Source organism: Fukomys damarensis, unplaced genomic scaffold, assembly GCF_012274545.1.
Source record: "Fukomys damarensis isolate Sample0158 unplaced genomic scaffold, DMR_v1.0_HiC HiC_scaffold_12, whole genome shotgun sequence".
NCBI classification, from domain to species: Eukaryota; Metazoa; Chordata; class Mammalia; order Rodentia; family Bathyergidae; genus Fukomys; species Fukomys damarensis.
The window spans coordinates 36,108,432-36,133,179 of record NW_022900924.1 but is presented as its reverse complement, the minus strand read 5'-3'; the positions used below and the strand labels follow the sequence as shown (position 1 = coordinate 36,133,179).

Genomic DNA, 24,748 nt, shown 5'->3' with positions numbered 1-24,748 from the left:
TTTTTTTTTTTTTTTTTTTTTTTTTTTTTTTTTTTTTTGTACCGGGGATTGAACTTGGGCCCTTGCACTTGCAAGGCAGGACACCGAACCACTGAGCTAAATCCCCGGTCCAACCATGTTAATTTTAATAGATCAACAACAGGGCTGGTACAAATAACTCATTAAAAACAGCACAGTAAATATGATGTATATGTGTTTCTGTATGTGTGTTCAGAGAAAAAAAATAGACATATTGAGAAAAAGTATCTATTTGGCTTAGCATTTTGGAGGCTGTAGCAGGAAGATTACAAGTTTGAAGCCAACCTGAGCTACACAGTGAGAACTTATCACAAAAAAAACTTAAAAATAAAACATAAAAACACGTGTATTTGCTAAGATTCAGAATAATGCTATATTTTGCTTCTGTGTTTTAAGAAGTTTTATAACAGTTACTCTGTAATAATTCAAAGAAAATCAATAAAAATAGGTGGAGGTTATAATTGTCTGAATTATGTTCCCTCGAAAAAAATATATATGTAGAAGAAGCCCTAACCTCAGGACGTGTGAATAATACCTTAACTATAAACAGCAGCTTTGCAGATATAAGGAACATATAAACTATACAGATTAGGGTGCCTCTAAATCCAGTCTTACAAGAAGAGATATAAACCCAAAATCATTTGTAGAAGGAAGAAAGTCATGGGAAGTTGAAGGCAGAAATTGGAGAGATGCAGTAAGTCAGGTAACATCAAAGATTGTCAACAACCACCAAGAGCTGGGAATATGCCAGGAAAAAATCTTCCCATGCAACCAGCAGAGGGAGCATGACCCTGTGAGCGCCCTGACTTTGACTTCATGGCCTCCAGAACCGTGAGAGGAACCATGTCTGTTGTACTAAGATGCTCTATTTATGAAACCTTGTTACAGCAATCCTAAAAATTGCATACAAAGGGCTGTGATAATTCTGTATAGGTACCTTCTTTAAATTATGAATATTTCTATTATTGAAATATATTTTGTAAATAGAGCTAATATTTTGGAAAGTGCATTGGTCTCTTAAGCCACCAAATCATACTGTTTGTTGTATACATGAATTACATTTATCTCAACTCTTTAAAAGAAACTTTGACATAAATACAGGACATAAATACTTTGACATAAGTACTAGAGACATTAAGCAAATGCATGGACTACAGCATAATCATCACCATCACCACCATCATCATCATACCATCTTCACTGTGGGGAGAGGGGAATTTACTGATCTAGACGAGAGTACCTGCTTTCTTTCTTTCCTTCTGATTCTGAGCAAAACTCTGGTTACATAGCATATCCTTGCAAAAACTAAAAACAGCTTATTTAATCACTTACCTCTTTGTGCTGGGAGTATACTATAAAACCCTATGGACTAAATGCAGTATATTCAGTTTTAAATACTCCGCATAAGTGCATAGTCAATAGTCAATTTACACTGCATCAATTCTGTTTCTAAAATTCAAAGCATAGACTTGCTTCACCAGCTACCAGATCCTGGCCTAGCCAATTGGAAAGAGATTAGACAATCCAAGGCCTGTTCAGCTGAATTTACCACTTGACTAAAGGGAGAGGTGTCAGCAGTATTAGTTGAAAACTGAAAATTAATGCTGAGAGTAGTTTAACAAGCCCTGAGTCACCAGCGTCCTGGTTCTGAGCGCTGCCGCTGTTGGAAAACAGCCCAGGGTAATAGCAGCTGTGCAAGCTTTGGAGTCAGGAGCTGCTTGACACGAGCAAATGACTTCTCTTCTGTGCACCTCACTCTCCTCAGCTACAGAATGTTAACAGAAATACTTGCCCTGCAAGACCAAATTTGTATAAAGGACCAAAAGAGCTTCTGACATTTAATAGCTGCTCAATAAATAACTACCATTGCTGTTTGTTTTTATACTATTTTTTAAAGTAATTCTCAGCTTACAAAGCACATTTAGTTTCATATATTGATTCAAAAAATAGTAAGCAGAGTTTCTGCCCCTAACAAGCCATTTAAAATCAAGAATGTCATTTAACCCCTCAAGCAAGTCATTTAACCCTCTCACCCTCAATTTTTTCATCCGTGAAATGAGAAGGTTGAAATAGGTTCTTCAGAGCCCTAACGTTCTGTGATTTTAACCATAGAATGGAGCAATTGGAAAATGTCAGTTTTCTGTTTGTCATTCTGTCTTGGAATCACTGAACCATTTTGACAGATTTTTTCAAAAACTTCTTACATACATAATATATGATGTTAAGTCCACTCAAGTAACTAATAAGAAAATAGAAAAAAATTCTCCATTTATGCTAGCTATCTCATATGGGGTAGACATAATTTTGATCAAAATTAAAGAAGAAAGAAAATTTCACTGTCTGATTGTGATAATGAACTATTTTGGGATGCTCACACTGGGCAAGATGGGTAGACGAAAATATAGCACATGCAATGCACATTATCTCATTTGTATAAAATACTAAATTCACATGTGCATGTATAATTATATGTGTGTATAAGAATACAATGAAGAATGGCCATTAAGATAGCCAGTTGATAGGTATTGATGTGGGTGTGACATCATTCAGAATGCTTTTCTTCATATTTGTATATACTACTTGAATTTTATAATTTTTATTTATATAGTCTAAGAAGGCAATATGGTTGTATTTGAGATAAAAAAACACGTACCACATTCAAATATGCAACAAATGGTAACTTGAATTTTTAATTCCACTGCATCTTATATACATTTTGTCATGAATCTTCTCTGTTACTGAACAACAGGAGAACAAATTTGCCCATTAAACAAATCTCAGTTTCTTTCCTTTAAGTACTATTGAAGGTAAAGTAAATCCAAGATGGTGTTCATTTCTATGAAAAGCTATTTTTTTGTTGTTTTTGTTTTTCTCATGGGAAAGTCCACATGCCGATCACGTTTGAGTCGTCTAGTGTTTTGCAAGCTTCAGTGAAAATTTCCCTTGTGACATCTGGTTATTAAATGTCATATTGAAAATTGCTATGCCAAAACTTTATGTAAACTCTTTTCTAAGTGTACTCAAAGTTCATACTTAATAAGGTCTGACTTTACTCTTGCTCTATTAATCTAGGGATTTTCTAGGTCTCAGCTTCACAACTTCAGCTGCCTATCCAAGAGTCTGTGCTATAGTACTGCACAGGTTCACAGGGTGCCCATAAATTATGTCAACAGACTAAAAATTCTCACATTCCACTTCTTTCATGGGTTACTTTTCAAGTTGCAAAAATACCAAAGAAAACTTCCTAACCCTGTATTAAGACTCTTTGTCTGAAAGCAATACACCATCTCCTTTCCACTGTCATCACCCATGGAATCAAGTTGGAGTGGTGTGTTTCAGGGAATTTCTTCTGAATTCAGAAGACCAGCACTATCATTCTAGAGCTTTCTCTCACGTTCACTGTCTCTTTCCTTAGAGCAGAAAGTCCCCCCTTTTTTATGAAAGAAAATTTCTTTTCATGATATTCTCATTCTCCCAGAAGTTCAATGTGACCAGGAAAATTATGGAAGAGAAACTGATCTCAAAAGGAAGAAACACCAGATAGTGTTTAAAAGATATTATTTCCTTCATATTTCTCTTTAATATTATTTAGGCTAGCTCAGTGACATTCACTGTGGACTTCCTAAGAACCACCCATGACATTAATCATGACTCAGTGTGATACCAGAACAAAATCTATTAAGAACTAATATCCCAGGAAAGTCATTCAGTTTTCCTGAGACCTTGTATCTCTTTTCCAACATGGTAAAAACAGTGCGTGACTGACAAGTTTAGTTTGCCTGCATAATGTGGTAAATCATGGTATAGAATGGATTATACTTGAATTTAATTTCAGCTCTTCTACATATTACCAATACTGCTTTGAGAAATTTGCTTGATTTTATTTTCTCCAGTTTTCTTATCTGTAAGTTAAGGATTAATATTAACAATAAGGGCCTGGGATTTAGCTCAGTGGTTCTGCTGCATTGCCTCCCAAGCGCAAGGACCTGATTTTGATCCCCCGTGCCCCCCCACCAAAAAAATAGAAATAATAATGAAGCCTAGTCATAGATTTTTGTTTGGAGAGCAAATATTGTATAACATTTACAAATATTTTTATTATCTAATCGATATTTTAACAATTCTTTCTTATCAGAATTCTTTCAATAGTGGGTGAGAGAAAGTAATATGAAAGTTATAATCCTGATGTATATACAACATAGTTTATTTTATTACCACTATTAATAATACCTTACAATATCTACTGATCTAATGTATCGATCAGGCAGAATTTTTACAATAAATGCATTAATTAATAGCTCATAATTATCAAGTAAATACAAACACATAAAAATGAAATTTGAAAGTCATGCCCAAATTATTTCTGTTAAATGAAGGAGGAAAATGAGAAAGAAAAGTCCTTGCCAGAGACAGGCTTCTCATAATTCTGTTGGGCAGTGTCTTACTGAATTTTTTTTGGCTACCACAGAATGCCTGACACTGGAAATTAAAAAAAAAAAAAAATGAAAGGAGCCTTATTTGATCAGGAAGCTGGGAAGTCCAACAACATGATGCCAACATCTGTTCAGCTTCTGTTGATGGAATGCAGAAAACCAAGCAAGCATGTGCGAAAAGCACCAAAACGCAATGAGCAGCCTTGCTTGGTAACAACTCAAGGTAACAAATCCTGTTTCAAGTGAAAGGCATTAATCCTCCAAAAGCCTAATAATCTCTTAAAGGCCCCAGCTGCTAACACTAATAACATTGGCAATTAAATTTCATGCACATAAGGACAAACAAATAATATACACACCATAGCAGGCAGAATAAGCAGACCTAAGAGTATGGGCTGTAACATGGAGATTAAAGTAGAAAACGAGACTCTTGTTTCCTGCTCTTTGCACTAATGAATTTCAAGCAAGCTTCAAAATTAGATGAAGTAAACTGCCAAATTAAAGAATATTAAGCATGTTTTGATAGAAAAGTGCTGATTTTTATGCACCTAGTGAGAAAACTACCAAGTACAATGGAATCGACCTGGACTCCAACACATAAACACCTTGACCTCTCATTTCGGCACTAGTAGAACCCTTCCTTCCAACTTCCCTAGATTTTATAAACGCAGTTCATGAACACGACCCTGGCAGGCAAAATAACAAAACTCTTGTCAGTATTAAACCAATGTTTTTGTACAACTGGGTTTCTAAAACAGAAATGGAGTTACTTCAGGATTTCAATAAGCTCACAATTGTTGCAGCACAGAAGGAAAATTATTTTTAAGCAAATTACTTCACCTGCTTTTTCCCCCTTACAGATGGAGACAGGAGTCACTGTAATAGTGTTCCTACCCATTTTATCTCTTTCCTGCTCTTCCACTGACATCTTTCTTTTTTCTTTTTTGGTACCTGGGATCAAACTCGGGTCCTTGCGCTTGCAAAGCAGGCGGCGGAACCACTGAGCTAAATCCCCAGCCCGACATCTTTCATTCTTAATAATTTTAACAAAAACCTTATTTAAAAAAAACTGACCCACATACACTGAATATTTTCATTTTCATTTTTTCTCTATCAATTTCTCCCACTCCTGTTTTTCTTGTATCATCAGTGGGAAAGAAAAAAATGATCAGTAAACATACAGAATTCAGGTGCACCTGCAAGTGAGTCACATAAAACACAGGAAAGACCTGGTGACTAAGGAAACTAAATGACAACATAGAAACTTAGAGGGTGAAAGGGCCAAGCTAGAATACCTGCTTAATTTCTATAACTGATTGATTGTCTCCTGGTTGTCAAACTGAATGATCAACACAATTTAGAAAATGTCCTAAGAGATTATGATTCGTAGCAAAAGCTAAGAACTGTATAGAATTTATTGAGGGAAATAATAAAAGAAATGGATTGTGTGTGGAGGTGTTATAATTAACTCTTATTTTTCATGTATACAATAAAATGATTCTAAACCATATGGAATTTATTGCCTTGAAAGTCACTTGGAGTGAAAACAAAGAGGAAAACAATAGTGTTACTATTTAGTATTTATCATTCTACTACTCAGAATTTTACATATGTATTATAGAAAATGATTTGTTAAACTTATAAAACTTCTTTAATATAGAACAGTTAAAAGAAATACTGTGCTGAATTTCAGTACACTGTAAACACACATGAGACTGATTGGTACCATCTTTTATTGAGCTTTTCTATAAAGATTAAAGTACACGACACCACTTCTCTCATCCTGGTTAATTAAACTTTGGACATAATGAATAACTGCATCTCAGGAAAATATCACATATGAAGTTTTGATTAAGGAGGAAAAACAAAACCAAAAACGTAACATAAAAAGAAGTTTGAAAGTAGAAATAAATAAGAAAAAATATTTTTAAACATCCACTGTCATTTCTTCAGTTTTTTTAAATAAGCCTAATTTATAGAAGTCACAGTCCTTATTACGGTTTGCTTGAATATGTAACTTGAACAATTAATTACAGAATAGAACTCAGAGTACTTCCAAAGGTTTAGTTTATATGTGTGTTCCTCTGTACTATTTGAGAAAATGAGGGAAGTGAGATAGATAGATAGATAGATAGATAAATAGATAGATAGATAATAGATAGACAGACAGAGATCTGGAGAACCCTGATTTAGATACCACAAACTTGTATATGCATGTTCATAAAAGCTCTATTCAAAATAGCCAAAAAATCCTAAAGCTGGTGAATAGATAAAAGCTTATGACATAGCCACTCGATGGAATACTATTTAGCAATGATAAGAAAGAGGGCACTGATGTGTGCTCCAACATGGGTGGATCATGAAAATATTAAGTCAAGTGAAAGATGTTGGACACAAAGACCACATACACATAAAATATTCATAATGGCAAATCCATAGGGACAGAAAGCAGATTAGTTGTATGCAAACGGGGAGGAAGAAATGGAAGTGATTGCTAACAGGTACAAGACTCTTTTTTTAGAGTGATGAAAATGTATTGCATTTGGTGATTGTTGGACAATTTGTTTTTGTTTTGTTGTTGTTGTTGTTGTTTTGTTTTTTTTTTGGTACCAGGGATTGAACTCGGGTCTTTGCGCTTGCTAGGCAGGCCACCAAACCGCTGAGCTAAATCCCTGGCCCTTTGTTGGACAATTTGGAACTACACTGAAAATAATAAATTGTATGCACTTAAAATTAAAATTGTGAATTTTATAAGTGAATTATGTCTCAATTTAAAAGAACTTAGTTAAAGTTACATTTCTTCTGTAGTAATTTTCTAGACCAAGGGAAGGTATCCATCCTAGTGCAACCCCTTCCTTGCAGCATTTTATTCTTCTAAATTCACTATAATTATTTTGCTATTAATTATTCTGTGACTTGGTCTCTTCAGGGCCCTTAGCTTCATGAATAAGAGGACTTGTTCTTTTGTTTCCTTGTGTTTCCCTCACAGTTCACTGGAGTAATATTTATTGTTTTCTGTATGATAAAGGACACTTGGGGAATGTAAATATACCACTTGGAAAGAAAGAAGATATGAACTTGTATCATTCCTTAAAACCCAAAGGTTGCTAATGAACATATTAAAGAGGATGACAAGGGTTTGCTTTCACAATTCTAGAATCATTTAGGGAAAACAACGCCTGCTGTCACATAACTATTCTTAAAACTCCCTGCTGAGAACTGCCTTCTTTTTGTGCAACTCTGATGGAGCAAAGTAGTTGTCCAGCTGCTCTAAGTCTCATAAGAATCCCTCTAGCAAGGAAGCTAGGAGATACCAGAAGACTTGCAGGTAAATCCCAGCAGAGTAAGCATCTCATCTGGGGGCAATAAGTAGAGAGCAAATTTAGAGACCATACAGCTTCCTTGTCCTGGTCTTGTTCACCGTACTGGCTATTCATCTGGCCATTCTGGCACTGAAAAGTATGGCCCAGGAAAAGGCCATCATATTTCAAAAAGGTTTACCTCATTATATGTAAATGTGATTCTCTATTATATAATAGTTACATCATGTTTATAAAACTTGCAACATTTATTTTATCTGTGAAAAGAGAGACTTTTCTAGCATTTCCTCTATATCTTCTACTCACTAAAGGGCAATATAAATTTTTGAGTTATATCTGCTAAAATGATTCCTAGTCTATACTTTGTTCTGGATTTAAAGAAGAGGAAATAAGATAGAGATATACCAGTGATTGTATCATGTGAAACCTTCATATAACTTGAAACTCTCAAAAGGCTAAAAATAATTGTTAATGTAACTTAATCATAGACTTTAAAATAGTAATGTTTTGAAATTACCTTTTAAAAAATGATACAACTCTTTCTTGTAATATCTCACTGTTCAGATTTAGCACATTTACTTATTAGTTTAGAAGCTTTTCCCCTCAAGAGAAATTTATCTTAAAAGTTATATTCTCCTTCTTTTACTTCTGAACATAAAATTTATCCAAATAGGTAATAGATATGGTCCATAAGGATTTTGTCAAAAGATATTTTGTCTAGGGGACGCTTGAGTTCTCTGAAATTATTGGCAATTTGTAAAAGTATATTTTTATGTACAGTTCTCTGGAAAGAAGCTACATTTCTCAATTCATTCAGAGCCTCAGGTAATGATCACTGCTTCCATTTTATGCCTATTCTCATTCCATAATATTTTTTTTTTCAGGAATAGTTTGTCCTCAGTATCAAAGAGATGCAGTAAGAAATTTAAAACACATGCAAGGTGTCATTCCTGGCCTCAGGTATTTAACCATGCAATTAAGGAGTTGAATTTTCTATTTGCTCACATTTAATATGACAAAATGTACATCTGTCATCTGCAAGATCATTTTTATTGCTAGAAATCTAAAATGGTGAATCGTTATTCAAACACATCAGTGGAGTCTAAATAGGAAAAAAGAAATAAAGAAACAAACAAAAAAAAAAACTGCTCAGAACCTTTCTGCCTTTTCCTCGGGTTCTCAGCTGTAATTCCAAGCTGGGAGATACCTGAAGCAGAATCTCCTTGTGCAGCCCCCTCGTTCTGTACAGGGCCTTTATTTTTGGATTAGTGACTGTAGTCAGTGTGTGGAGCAACTGTCATTATTTGCAACATTGACTCTGAGATTTTTTTTTCTTTTTCTCCTCAAGACTGCTGAGAAACAGAAAGGCTTTGAACTGCGTGCCAGGGCAGGGTGCCCGGCGGAGCTGCTCCTGTCCCTGCAGGCTTCTGCTGTATTGCCAAAGGCTGCCCTGCGGGCTGTGCTTCAGGGCGCTTTCAAACTCCTGCCCTGCTTATAACCATCACACTTTAGCTCTGTTGGTGCAGCTTCTACTCTCTTACTGTGCGAGGCATGTGCAAGGCAGCAGCGGTAAAGGACTTGCTCACTCCCTTGTGTTCTTTGCCTCGGAGAGGACTTATTTTAAACATCATTTATAGGGAATGCAAGGAAGTCTTCATTCCTGTCCGTATGTTAGTGGATGGGCCTCTGCACTACTTCTAGAGCTAAGTCCAGTTATTTTTGCTTTTGTTTCTTATGCTCTGAGCTCTTATACAGACGAGCTGTCTGGTGCCTTGATTGCTATAAAGCCGGACCCTTGTTATACTTTTTATATTACCATCTTGAAAACTAAGCCACGCTGTAGAACCCCAATCTCCAAGTTGACTCTGGGTCCCAGATCCTTGCCTCCTGTAAGTAATACTATGTCTTAGTCACTTTCTCATCACTTGGACAAAAACACCTGACATTCACAGCTTAAAGGAGTTTATTTTGACTCATGATTTTAGAGTATTTAGTCCATAGTCCACTGGCTCCAAAGAAGGGCAAGGTAGAAGGTTGTGGAGGAGTAAAACTGCTCACTTCATGGTGCCCAGAAAATAGAGTTAAAAGGGTGGGCTAGGGAGTAAGCTATAACTTTCCAGGTCACCCTCCCAATGAATTACCTACAAACAGGACCCACTTCCTAACAGCAGAGCCATGTACTGAACTCAATAATTGATTAATCCACAGATGAGCACAGTGTCCCAGGGACCATGATCTAGGATTTTGTATCTAAACACTCATCTCTCTGCTTTTACTAGTGCAGAAGGTGTGAAAGTCCAGTTTCTGCTATGCAAGGCCAGGATTAAAGTCAAGGCTCCAGCCTTTGGTCTCATCAGAGTAAATCCAAAGGGTAATGTGCTAAGATCTTCCTGGTTATACTAATTTGTTCAAGTCAATATCAAATCATAAGCCAAACAGGTTATTTAGTCCTAATTGAGAACAGATTATTAAAGCACCAAAATAATTTTTACGCTTAGCATTGTTTTATTTTTTTCACAAAAGAGGTGAAAACAAAGGCATGCTCAAACTTGTGTCTATTTTAACTATAATATGATGTTTTATAACAAGGAAGTGCAAATAACTGATTTTAAAGTTATCTTTGAAATTAATTTGCTAGGATTGCTGTAATAAAACGTAATAGACTGGATGGCTTAAAAAGAAGAAATTTCTGTCCTCATACTTCTGAAAGTCCAAGATCAAAGGTGTTGACAGCTTTAGTTTCTGCAGTGGCCTCTACCTGTGGTTTGTCGATGGCCATCTCTTCATTTCCTTCTTCATGTGGTCTTCTCTTTTTGCCTGTGAGCTAATCTCTTAAAAGCACACTAGTCATATTGAACGAGGATGCACCAGTGCTGGCACTGCGACTGAATTATCTTCATCACCAAATACAACCACATTCTAAGGTTTCAGGAGTTAGTATTTCAACATATGAATTTTAGGAAGACACATTTCTTCCCAGAACATCTCTTGTCTGAATATTACCTAGATAGCAGGATCAAATATACTGGTAAATCTTAGTTTGAGTCAAGATAGTGTCACAGTACAAACTAGAAAATATCGATCTCTGAGTAAGACTGCTGAATTTTAAAAAGTCATTTTCATTACTAGAGTCTGGACCTACGATGCTGTACTACTGAGTTATACCCCTGCTCTTATTTGTCTTTAAATTTGAGACAGGTCTCACTACAATGCCAAGGTGGAACTCAAACCTGCAATCCTCCTGCCCTATCCCCATTTAGTGCAGGGATTACAGGTGTGTTCTATCATTCCCAGCTAAGGGTATTGAATATTAAACCAGGCTGAGCTTACCTGGTTTATCATTAACTATGGATCCCACATCTTTTGAAATAATTGAAATCACCGAGACTTTCAAAAATGCCATGGTAACAATGTAAGTATGTTTGTGGAATATGTGAAACATTTCAGTAAGATATATTCCAGATTTAACTGCTTAATGTACATTACCTTTTTGGCCTGTTCTTTGCACATATACATATTTGTTTTATAAACTGTCATTTTGCCATTCTTTTCCTATATTTTCAATTCTGTCACTGAAATAGGAGAAATATCACCTGAGGGAGTAGAGAAGGCTGTTTGAAAGTTTGTTTAAATTTGTTTAAAAAAAATAAAATCAGAGTTTTGAACATTGGTAGCAATGATCTGGAACAGATCATGCTGAGTCTAAGATTAGTTGGGGCACACTGATTTTCCAGAATCCAGAATCCACCAAAAATTCAATTAGAAATCTAATTACAACTTTAATTGTTAAAAAATTGACCAAATTATTTTTTGATTTGAGGTGTTTGCTTCCTGCTGACTCCTAAGCAGGTGCACCTGCAGGTTCTAACTTTGCCATTGCCATGTGACACAATCAGCTCTGTCCTTTCCAATTCCTACCTTTTTATATTGTACCTTAAGCTACAAAATATGCAAAACCTGAGGTTTAAACCATACATCTCTATGCATAGCCATAAATCTGGAGGAGGATTTGTGATCAGAAAGGGAAGGGGCAGGGGCTGCAGACCAGCAATCTCACAGTACAATAGACTGAATGGTAATCCTCTGATGCTGCTCTTTAAAAGATGCACTGCAAAGATGAACACATGTGGGAGATCTTTCAGAGCACAGTGTATTTGGACACTTGAAAAATATGTTACAATAACAATATGTGTAAAAGTAAAGATATCTGTGCGGCTTATTTAGCCCTCTATATTCTTAATAAATTTATTTTGTTAACATTATCAAGTGTTAAGTCCCATGAATTAATGAGAATGAGAGAAGAGAAGAAAGGGCTTTGGAGTCCCTGGGCCCAACAGAAAGCAATGAGAGTATTCAGTCATCTTATGGCTGTACATGCAAACAAGTAATCCATAATCTTCGAGAATATACAAGTGGCATCCAAAGGTTTTTTTACTCAGGTGTCAAGGAAAAAAAGTTTATCTGATTGTTTCCAGCAGGCAGAGCTAATTTCAGATGCAAAAGAGTTACCAAATTCGAGCTTTTGACATACTACAAAAATAGTCAATGTTTATACTCTCAAAAGTCTAATGCTTACATGGTTTTCTCTCAAAAACATATTTCAAAGATTTAATTTTTTTAGTTTTCACTGAAAAATTTAGGACTGAGTGGTTCTTGATAGGCAAAACAAAAGAACATATTTTTTCCCAACCAGGATATATCTTGCAAATGAAACTGTATGGAATCGAATTTTACAATGTCAGCAGTTTGAAGCAAATGCAATAACACTTTAAAGTAGCATTACAAGATTTATTTTAACATACTTAAAATTCAAAAACTCTTTAGAGAATTCTGGAAATGGAAAATGTTTACTTTAGGAGCACTCAACTATGTTTTGGTTCAAAGCTAAACCATAAAGAAATTCATGAAGCATCCCTAACATGTGGTTCTTAAGAGTATGTTTTGTAAATGCAGTTTTCAAAAAATGCAAGTTGTAAAAAAAATAATAATCCTTGGTTATCAAGACCGTCTACAGAAACAATCTCAGGGATAATCTAAAATAGTAGATACCATCAAATATTATATAAAGTCATAGTTTTAGGCATTCATTTTGTAGCATTCTATATTCCTCCAGAATTTCCCTTATTGATTCAAATTCTCTGTGAGAGCCACATCATTGATTGCTAAGCACTTGCAATGTACCTGGTATGACTGCATTTGAAATATTATTTCATTTGAATCAGCCTAAATTTAAAGTTGGATAGCGATGTACTTCCAATGGATGTCATATTAGATAACAAGTTCTAGCCCTTCTATCTCATTACCAAGAATCAAGCAAAGTCAAATTTCAGTGGTAGACCTAATAATAGTCTATCCAGATGTTCCATTGTGTTGTGCCATCCTGGAGAATTTGCCCCAGATGCTAGGATTGTTAGCAACAGAGAACCTCCAATTGTTTAGATTTTCAGGGTTTGCTTGTCTGTAAAAGGAATCACTTCATCCAGTGCCATGCCATTCTTGGAGATGCACATCTCTACTGTGTGGTTGGAGAAGTGGTACAAAGACTGGGCTACTTGTACCACAAATGGACAAATACGATAGGTCACTGTCACTGTGGTTGGACAGATTTACAGTCGCACCTTTCTTCTTGCCCAAACCTGCTTTGGCTCTTTGTTCACCACAGGTATTAATTTCTAACAAAAATTATCAAACTAAAATTCTGTCTTCAGAGAAGTCAGTCATCATCAATCTCTAAGAACTGATAATTGGTGATTTTTAGAAAAACTGGTAGGTAAGGAAAAACAAACAAGTAAAAGTGGGTACTTGTATCCTGCTATAGTTTATATGAAAATAAGAATATATGCATGTATTGGTTTATTTTTTAGAAAATAAACACAGAAGAAATGAAGTTAAAAATGAATAAAGTTGACTCCCTCGGAACTGAGGTGGAATATTTGTGTAGTGAGGATGGTTAGTGAAAATTCACTGAGTATCAAATTTTTATATAATTTTGACTTTTGCAACTCTATGATATTTAACAATAAAAATACTCAATATAGGCAAAGGTAAAACTATTAAAATTAAATTAAAAATAGAAAAGATAGATGTAAATATATTTCAACAGATTAACAAGTATAGGAAGGATGGAGTATAAAGAACTAAGTTCAGTAATTTTTGAGCATTTAAAATGTACATATAACTGGGGATTTAGCTCAGTAGTTCTGCCACCTGCTTCACAAGTGCAAGGTCCCAAGTTCAATCCCTAGTACCAAAAAATAATAAATAAATAAATAAATGCATATATAGATATATATCTATATATATCTATATCTCTATCTATATAGATAGAGATAGAGATAGAGATATAGGAACAATATATCTTGTTTTTCCCAGTGCTCTGGAACAGAAGTTCTGTATTTTAGGCTTAGGCAAAAGAATAAATATATTAATGACAATGGCAGCTATATTTCTTTATTAGTGAGGGGAGTTACACATATGGGAACAAGAAGACTAGAATTAACTGTACACATCTGTGCTTGAAATACATTGCTATATTAATATTTCTATATATATATATATATCTCTTTATATCTCCAAACCTGTGTCTAACTAGATACCTTTCCTAGCTTTGTTCATTGAAATAATTTAAAACAATAATATTCCAGTGATCCTCAATAGATCCAGCCCTCAGGTATTGATTCTGAATATATTTATCAACAAAAGAAACTATAAATCATAAGAAAAATTACTGATTATTGCTTTAAATTTAAAAAAGAAAAAAATAAGAAAAGGTAAGATAATATTTTGCATCATAAATTAAGCATTCATGCAAAAGATAATGGAGGCGAATGAAGGTCACACATTCTTGGCAAGAAATACCTGTAGTGGTTAAACTAGTTTTATACACTAGTTCATAAAAGTTTGAAAAGTAAGCTTGGGCATGGCGGTGCATGCCTGTAATCCCAGCACTTGGGAAGCTAAAGCAGGAGGATTGCTACGAGGTCAACACACAAACACAGTTGGAACTTTTAAAAAAAAAAAAAAAAGAAAGAAAGAAAGAAAAGAAAGCTTGAAAAATAAGATATTTCCATGGGAATCAAAGAATAACCTCACAAGTTATTTATTAAATAAAGAAGAAAAACTCCTCTAGAAACTTGTTAGATGTCATGCTAAATAAGGATTTTTATTAGTAACTTTTTCTTTACTGGCACACAATACCTGACATCCACAGTTTAAATAAAGAGAGGTTTAATTTGCCTCACAGTTCAGGGATATCAGTCCATGGAAAACTTGCACCCAGGCAGAAATATCATTGTGGAAGGGCATGAAGGACCAAAGCTGCTCAGCTCAGGGTGGCTGGGGAGCAGAGCAGGGGAAGAGCACCAAACGAGAAAGGTTACAGGAACATACATAGCCCCAGGCATGCTCTTATGACCTGCACACACGTTCAGACATGTGCTTCCTCAGTCCCCCAGGAGGGTGTCAAAGCCAGTAAAACTGGGACTCCACACCTGTGGACACATATTACCCCTAACAATTTCACACTCAAACATGTCTCCTTATGTCCCACTTAAGCTCCAAAGATAACACCAACTTCATAATTCTCTCTAACATAGTACAACGATTCCACATACAAACAGGAAAATATAATCCTTTCCACACTGTATGCATGGTTCTAGCATTTTTTTTAAAAGTCCAAATCTGTATCTCTCTGAGACTCCATGCAAGCCAACTCTAAACATAGGCAAAAACAAAAAACAAAAAAACAAGTTACATAACCCCAGGTTATAATAGCACAAGTAAATATTCCCACTCTAAACGAGAGGAACAGAGAGATAGGACAGAATTGAACCAAAGCAATATCAAACCACAGAAGGGCAAACATTAAGTCCTGTAGGTCACATCCAACATCCAGGGTACAAAGTGGTAAATGGAAGTTACAGAAGGCTGGAGCTGTCCCTCAGCTATAGCCTTATGGGTTGCAGTTCACTGAGTTTCTGTCTTGGGCTGGTTCCACTCACAAGCTCCAGATTTCCTCGGTAGACATTCAACAGTCCTGTCATCTTCAACTTCTTGGAGTCTCTACTGCACTTTGGGCTTCATTCATATAGATTCCCACACTACTCTCTCAAACATACTCCTTGCTATCCTCCAAGGCTTCCCTTGAAAACGGGGTGGAAGCCTCCCTCACTGTACCCACAGCTCTTTCATTCTTCATGCTCTTACAATCAGCATCATATGGACTATGCCATGGTCTGTCACTAGTGAGGCAGTGCGCATTCAGAATCCCACAGACCATGGCGGTGGCAGCCTTTGAGTGCCTGGATGGCTGAGAACAATGAAATAAATCCACAGGAACCATTCCCTAGGTGGCTTTTCTTAATCAAGGGTCCTGGGGGTTCTTTTTTCAAATTAAAGTTTTATAATTTTGCACCTTTCAGTCAGTGTCAAGAGGACTCTTACTGATCCTTGAGATGCCTAGTAGGCATCTTTTAAAAATCTCCCTGACAAAGTGCTTGGTTTCTTTTTAATGGTACTAATATCTGAACCAACCATGGGGCCAAACTTAATTTTTTTAATATATTTTTGGCTCTTCTTTCATCTTTCAGTTCTCAATGTTAATCTGTGTAAAAGCAGCCAGAAGTATCCATACCACATTTTGCATACTGAGTTACCTTTGAATTTCTTCCATCAGATCAATTAGTCCATTGCCCTTAATCATCAGTAAAGTCTCAGAACATAAGCAAAATACAGAGATTTTTAGTCACAGTGTAATAAACATGGCCTCTAGCCCAAGTGCCAATGGACTCCTTAGTACAACCTGAAACCTTCTAATCTTAGCCTTTATTGTCCATAGTCTGGTCTTCTGAGCTCTGATCAGATTTACTAGTGAGGTTCTTCTTACAACATTCAAGGGCTTCTCTAGCCAGCATTTCCAAAACTTCCAAACTCCTCCCATAAATAAGTTCTAAATGATTCTACGTGTTTCTTCATACGGTCAACGTATAGTTACACAGGAATTAACCCACTTCTCCAATACTAATTTGCTATATACATCAGCTTTCTCATCACTGATATATGTGCAATTTAAAGGAATAGAGATTTAATTAAGCTTAAATTTCAGGAGATTCAGTACATAGTAAGGTAGGAGCATCACGATGGAAAGGGTGGAAGAGTAAAGTTGATTAGTTCATGGAACCCGGGGAGCAGAGCAGAGGAAAAACACTAAGGAATAAGAGTTTCAGAACTAGACAAAGGCCCCAAGACCACAGCTGCTAGCCCTATTCAAGTGCACACAGAGGCATACTTCAAAGATGCTGGAGGGGAGCTACAAACAACCAAGTGAACTCTGTCCTAACCACTATAGTGGTTTATTATCACCAATGATAAGGGTTTCCTGATACAATCATTCAGCCTTATTAAGTATTTATTCCCGCTTAAAAAAATCAAATAAACCCAAATTCAGGTCTTTACACAGAACAGCCTATACTCTTAAAAATGTTTAAAGGTCATAATAGAGAATACAGATTCAAGGAATTATTTCAGATTGAAGAAATTTCAAGATGCAACTATCTGCATACCCAGAATGAGTTCTGGGTCAGTACAAAAATATCTCTACAGAATGTTTTATTCATACAACTGATTAAATTAACTTGGGATCACAGATTATAACATAATTTCGTACCAATTTTAAATTTTCTGATACTGACATGTACACTGAAATCATGTATGCAAACATATCTGTTTTTAAGAAATGTATTCAGAATGAAGATGTAGGTTTTCTGTCGTTAAGTGTCAATAGTGCGGAGAAGTTTGCATACGTATATATATATACATTCTGAATATATACATATTTATACACTTTATAGATTTAAGTGAAATTTATATATTCCAGACCAATTATATATATATATGTGTGTGTGTGTGTGTGTGTGTGTGTGTGTGTGTGTGTGTGTGTATGTTCAATTAGAGCAAAGAGAGGTAATAACAAAATGAGAAGAGCAAGTGTAAACAATTTGTGAATCTGGGTAAGTCCTCTTTAGAAATTCTTTTCACTATTCTTGTACCCGGTCTTTAATCTTTAAAAAATCAAAACTTTAAAAATTATGAATATAAAGTAAGAATAGATGCCCATTTCAACACTACTATTGAAAAGTTCAGAAAGATTTAATTTATTTTCTTCTATTACCTCCATAGTTTTTCTTTTACGAAGTTTGTTATATCACGCAATGAGTTCTCACAGCTCACAAGCTTTACCCTCTGATATTTCATGAGGACTGACAAGAAGGCAGTTTTATGTGTTGCTTTGTTTCCTGTTTTGTAACCTGATTTAAACTTTTAAGAAAGAATTGGATGTGTCATTATACAGTAAGCATATAGTTACTAAATTTTAGAAAAGAAGGTAAGAAATAGACAAAACACAAATGTAAGATATATATGCATATGTATAACCTATGTTTATAAGTATATATAACAGATAACACATTATATATGGTATGAATACTCATCTCAGATGATAATGTAGTCTAACATTCTTATAGCCAGATAGAGTATCAAAATTCTAAGTGAGTTGTTGAAATATATTTAGGAAAAGGGACTATTAATGAAATTCAATATTATCAGATATTACTAATTTGAGGTGCTTTTGTTTTGGTTTGGATTTTGTTTTTTGGGTACCAGGAATCGAACGCGGGTCCTTGAGCTTGCGAAGCAGGCGGCGGTACCACTCGGCTAAATCCCTGGCCCGCTGAGGTATTTTAAAAAGATTATTAGCTCTGTGACACCTTTATTATTTGATAGTGAATGTAAAACTAATTTATAAGGTCTTTTACTCGTACTAATCTTTTCTCTATGAGAGTCTCAAATTTGGCTACTGAAAATCTTCTCCACTCCACATTATAGTTCCCGACCATGGCAGATCTGTACGCATGAAAACCGGCTGGGAGAGGTGAAATTGCACTTAGCAGCGTGACTTTTATGCTTTAGGCTCATTCTAGGTCTTTTCCTCTGACTTAGCTGATATTTTCTGCTCATCTATTGTCCAGTTCCATAAAAGCTGAATTATACTCAGAGTTTTATAACAGTTTGAATCTTTGACAAGGATAATTGCATTTTACAAAGTTTCAAGTTACTAAATAAAAAGTTTTTTAAAGTTGAGGAAGTGGCGAGTTTTAACTATTTCATCAAAACAATCCACATAGTTTTGTGGTTAAAATGAAATCATTCTCAACTAGTTTTGTTCTTTGGTTAGTTCATTAGTTTTTCGATTTATTTATTTTATAATATTTGGTAACCATTTTGTAGGCAAAGAACTCACAGAATATCGATAAGGATATGTATTTCAATTTAATTTTTTTCTGATGTCAAATTAACACAATATAAACCTATCGACAAGGTTTTTAATTTTGCCACCATATTTTATATCTCACCCTTAACATTATCTTTGAATATGTTTTGAATATAAAATTAATTTCAAATTTGTTCAGCATTAAATATGAATTGTGTGACATTACACCAAATTTCAATTCTTATCTTCATAAATCTCATATGTCTAAATTGCATTATGGATGCAAAATACCATTAGTGGAATTATCACTATATTAGAACTTATGTAACCAGAGTTTTAAATATAATTATGCTAATCAACTCACTTTGATTAAAGTCATTTTACTTATCTGCAAAGTGAGTTCTGTAAAAGCTATCATTGTTGAAAAGACAAGAATGGTAAGAATAAAAAAACACACAACCAATTCTACTGAGCCAATAGCTTATACCAACTGTGATAAATATTTGTTGGTAAATATATTTTAAAAGATTTTTTTATTTTCAGAGTTCACCATAGACCCCTGAGAATACTCTGGTTCTTCAAATTGTCTTTATTGCTATAGCATTTGTTTTATTTAAAGTAGAGAGCTCCCAGTACAATAATAAAGAGGATTTTGAACGACAAATGTATGGTATAGCATATTGATTTCTTAAGAACAATGCATTGACAATGTTTCCACAATCGCTTGGAAATTTCCCTGTATGGGGCCACAAAAATGTATGCAAAGTAATTATTTTAATAACAAAATTTTGATTTTCTTTTCTGTACTTGGAATTGAACTAATTTTGATTTATTTAAAGTCACAGTTTAAACTTAATGTATTTTAAAACATGTTAAGGGGCCGGGGATTTAGCTCAGTGATTCGGTAGCCTGCCTTGCAAGCGCAAGAACCTGAGTTCAATCCCCGGTACCAAAAATAAATAAATAAAGCATGATATAAGTTGAATTTCTCTCTCTCTTTTTAAATATTGAATGCATCACAAACTTGCCTGTTATCCTTCGGCAGGGGCCAGGCTAATTTCTGTATAGTTCTAATTTAGGTGCATGCGCTAACAGAGAACAACAGTCGTTCCATTTAAACGGTTCTAAGAAGCAAGTTGATTAATATTTGATATAGGTCTAAAGCCTCCAGGACACATAGCAGAATCACCAATTATAGTAAAACAGTAAGAATATAGATGCTTTTATTTTTCCCCAAACAAGTGACATATGATGAATAGCTAACACTTTGCTTTGACAACCTGGCACATATTTATATTTTCGGTTATTCTAGCAGAGAATAGTTCAGCATTGTTTCAGTTGATTTAGTGCCAACTCAAGTCAATCTTTTGACATTTGTCCAGGTAACTGTACCAAGACTACCTGGTAAGACTTGTCACAAATTTCAGAGATATTCTTTATTCTTTGAATAGTTTTGGTTGGCAGAGTTGAAGTTGAATTGGCAAGAGATAAACAAGACACAGACCACTGAATTGCAACTCTGGGAATATTAAATAAACTGTATCGCTTGATACACTTCACTATAGTAAAACCACCAAAAAGACTTTCCTCTCTAGAATTTAAAACAAAGACAAAGGGAAAAAAGATTGCAGCCAATAGAGAAAGACAGAAGCAAAGCTTTAAATCAGGATTGATTTCAGGAAATACAGTACCAGGATATTCAAGTATAAGTTAAGATGAAAGAAACAGATTGACTTCAATTAATTAGTAGTCAATAGACTTACCCGGCAGTAATTTGAACATAGTACTAAAATCAGCACTGCAACTAACAGAAAATTCAGATAATAAACTAAAAATATACGTGGAAAGAAAAAGGTTTCTGACTTAAAATACTAGTTCAGCTATTCTAATTCTAATGCAAATTTCAGACAACCTTAATACTTAGAAATTGGAAAAAGTTTTTGTTTTTCCATGTTTCAACACAGACCAAGTGGACTGCTGCTTAATCTCTCACTTCTTTTATTTTTGTACTTATCCCATAGCTTTCTAATTCTGTTTGTTGCCTCTGTATAGCTGACTAGTGATTTTAGACCAATTAGAGCTCCATTTGTAACTGCCCACTGGAATAACCAGTTCTTGTAAATGTGGTAATACCTTGGTTCAAGAACATGTCTGTAATCCCAGCACTTGGGAGGCTGAGGATCCCTGTGAGTTCGAGATTAGCCTGGGCTACATAGTGAGTTCCAGGTGAGTCTCAACTACATAATTCAAGTAGAGCCTGTCTCATAAAAACCAAAAAAAAAAAAAAAGAACACCTCTGTTTGCAAACAATTCAGAAACAAAACTGTTCAACAAAATTTCCTTTGAGGTGATAAACATGACCATTGCCATCTTCCCCACACAAATATGAACACAGCCATTTTCTCCAAAATTGTAAAACAAATTATGTTCATAAACCAAAGTATACTGTACTTATGCCTCATTTGTATAAGACTCTGGCTGAAATAAATGAACTTTTATGCTTCAAGTTTAAGATTAGAATTTTGTTATATAAATCCTAAAGACTCTTAAAATTTTAGTTATATCATTCTAAAACTTGAGAATTAGTTGGACCATAGTTTGGTGTAATTAAAACACATAGGAAAAATTGGTGCAAGCAATTGTAATGGATCACATATCCCACCCCAAAATGTGCCACATTAGCACAGGGTTATTCTCAGCTGAAGATAATTGAGAAACTAAAGACTTAAAAACAAAATAAACAACAAGAAAAACACTCTGCTCAGTTATATATCCCTACCAAATTTATCTTAAGTCAGGTTTGGACTGTTAATTTTCTTCTGTATATTTTTCATCCCTCTGCCACCTAGAAAAATAAAATTCCTTTACTTTTTACTTCTCTGCAAATTTATCATATTTTATTAAATTTTTATTTAAACTTCAAATTCTACTAGCCTCTTTGAATTACTGGCCAGTAAATTTCTCCCACACGTTTTGGGCTGATTATCTTTCCTCCTTTGAATTGCAGCACCCCTGGCTAGAGAACTTAGACCATACAGACAACATTTTTTTTTTTTTGTCTTTTTTGCCTCCTTATGTGGTCATGGTTGTCTTTGATATGGTAATTTAATCTTGGAAATATATCGTAACTTATCGAATAAATGAAGAGACTAGATTTGATCTCTGATTTCTTAACACTTTCACCAGAATTTCTAAAAATTTTAACTAGTAGATGTCTGCTATTTTGCAAGTGGTGGAATAAATGCGAGAGGCAGGTGTCATGCCACTGAGCTGAGGGTCCCAAGGGGGAGGGGGGGGACAGGAAAGAAGGGAAAGAAATAAATATGAGAAAATAAAAAATGGAAACAAAGTCTTTGTAAATAGGAGGGGTGGAAGGGTTGAAGGGAGGGCAGAAGAATGGGGAAAAAATAAGAACCAAGACAGATTATCTGAAGGTACAAATTCCCCATAATAAATGTCAGTGTATTGTATAACTAAAATGCACCGATAAAATTAACAAATAAAAAAAAACTACATAAATGTGAGATAATAAACAAAGCATTTAAAAAGGAGAAAATAAAACATGCATTTTGTGAACAAAACTTTCTGGTGTAAGTCCTTGCACACAACTTTTTTTTTGGCAAATTTTAATTAGGTTATAGTTTAGGGAATAGTCCAGGTTGTACAACACATAGAGTTGGGTTAAGGGTCGAGTTGTTCATCCAATGACAACTATGGTAGTGTACTGAGTGCAAGAATCGAGCTATGATTCCACAACCTGTATGTCAAAATTTAAATTGACATAGTGACAAATATGAAAGACACAAGATACTAGCAGAACAGTAACAGGTGATTACAAAATTTGGACCAGTAGCCCCAGTGTTTTAATTGAGATGTGGCAAATTAAAAACAATAAAGCTTTTGAAGCCGACTGGTTCTCAAATTGAGTTGCATCGGTATCAACAGAAGAGATTGTGAGAATACAGCCCATTGATCCTCTCCATCAGAATTCCTAAGGCTGAGGTATAGATCATGATGTTTCATCCCCTTCATAAAGATCTTGTGAAATCTAGATTGGTACAGTGTAATCTTTTTGACTATGAAGAAAATCAAGCTTAGAATATTTAACATGCTCAATAGATCCAAAGACTTGTTTTAGTTAAAAAAACAAAAAACAAAAAAAAAACCACGTGCCCAATACACTCCTTTCTGTACTATAGTGGCAAATGTTATTTGGAAACTTTGCACCTTTGCTCTGATTCCATAACAGTGAAGAACTATTTGACTACACAATGAGACTGACGGAGCAGAGCTACTTTACATAGAATTTCTGTGTTTTACTTGGACAATCCATTTGAATCGTGTATTATGAAAGAGTATAATGACATTCTTGATCACAAAACACGTACTTGAATCAATACAAATACTATATTATACTTCTAAGCTATAAAAGGTTATATGGACTACTAATACCTGTGACTATGAATAAATACCAGAAGACATTATTCCAAGCAAAAAGAACCACAACATTTTTCCATGTTCATGTAATTCTAACATTTTGTACCATGAGAAAATGAGACTGGTGATCAGCTAAGCTGGTTATGGTGAATGATTCAAACTCTCTGAGATGTTTCTCTCTGATGAAAATGCTTCTAGCTAAATAAACATGGGAATTACTATAGCCACTTGTCATTTAAAACATTTGTATTTCAGTTTATGCAAATTTTTTTTCTGAAAAAATAGTGAATGTATGAGAAAATGTATAGACAAAACAAAAATGGACGACTATAGATAGTTGGTAAAGCTAGGTAGAACTTTCGGGATGGTTATTTTACAATTCCATTTGCTTTATTTATATAAAAACATTAATATTAAAAATATTCCCTGAAAGTTTTGATTGTTTGAACACACTGCTTTAGAACTTAGTAATCTTAAATTAGGTAGTAAAATAGAGTTCCTATAATTGAAAAAAAAAAGAAATAGTTTCAAATTAGTTCTTCTAATTGTTAGTATTGTATAGTATTGAGTTAGATATTTGATTTATTCTAGACAAAATACTATCAGCTTTAATTATAAATCAAAACTTACATTCTCCTGTATCTACCACCTAAGAAAAAATATTTGTGAAAAAAATTATTATTTTGTAAAAAAATCTATGAAACCATAAAACAGAGATATTAAGATATTTCAGAAGGAAAGGAGTAAATGAATCAGAAAGCAAGGGTACCGATCACTGCATTTAGTCATAACTTCTAAGTAACCCAGGCAAAGAGAGAAACACATAGTTTGCAAAATTTCCATTTCCATTTCTGAGGTTCATATATAAAAAGGAGACACCCTGTATTCACCAGCTGTGCAAATGAATTTCTCATGTGAAATCTATTTAAGTGAGCCTAATTAATACAGTACATTATTTCATTTATTGCACTGATGATCTGTCACTGGAACTAGAGGTCTGATTTATAATTTTTCCCAAAATGTTATAAAGCACCTTTTTTTCAAAATGTAAGCAGAAAGTATGACTACTCATCTTGTACAAATGTGTTTTAAAAAGTATTCTAAAGAAATAATGAACATAGAAGAATCTTCATTTGGCAAATACCACGTCAATTTTAACAGACAAAATTCACTCAATCATGGTTTCTCAAATTTGTAGAAAATGTTTGAGAAGAAAGGGGATACTTCCATTATCATAGCATCTTTCTGCAAGAAACTCATTTCTTTCAAAGGAA

General features: G+C 34.6%; 1 protein-coding gene and 1 pseudogene across 5 annotated transcripts in view; both read right to left on the bottom strand.

The window, feature by feature from the left end:
• The window catches only part of Naaladl2 (N-acetylated alpha-linked acidic dipeptidase like 2), an 853,454-nt gene that overhangs the window by 419,000 nt on the left and 409,706 nt on the right, over window positions 1-24,748 (bottom strand). The gene's annotated exons all lie outside the window — the stretch shown is intronic.
• Window positions 20,038-20,137, bottom strand: LOC117285764 (annotated as a pseudogene).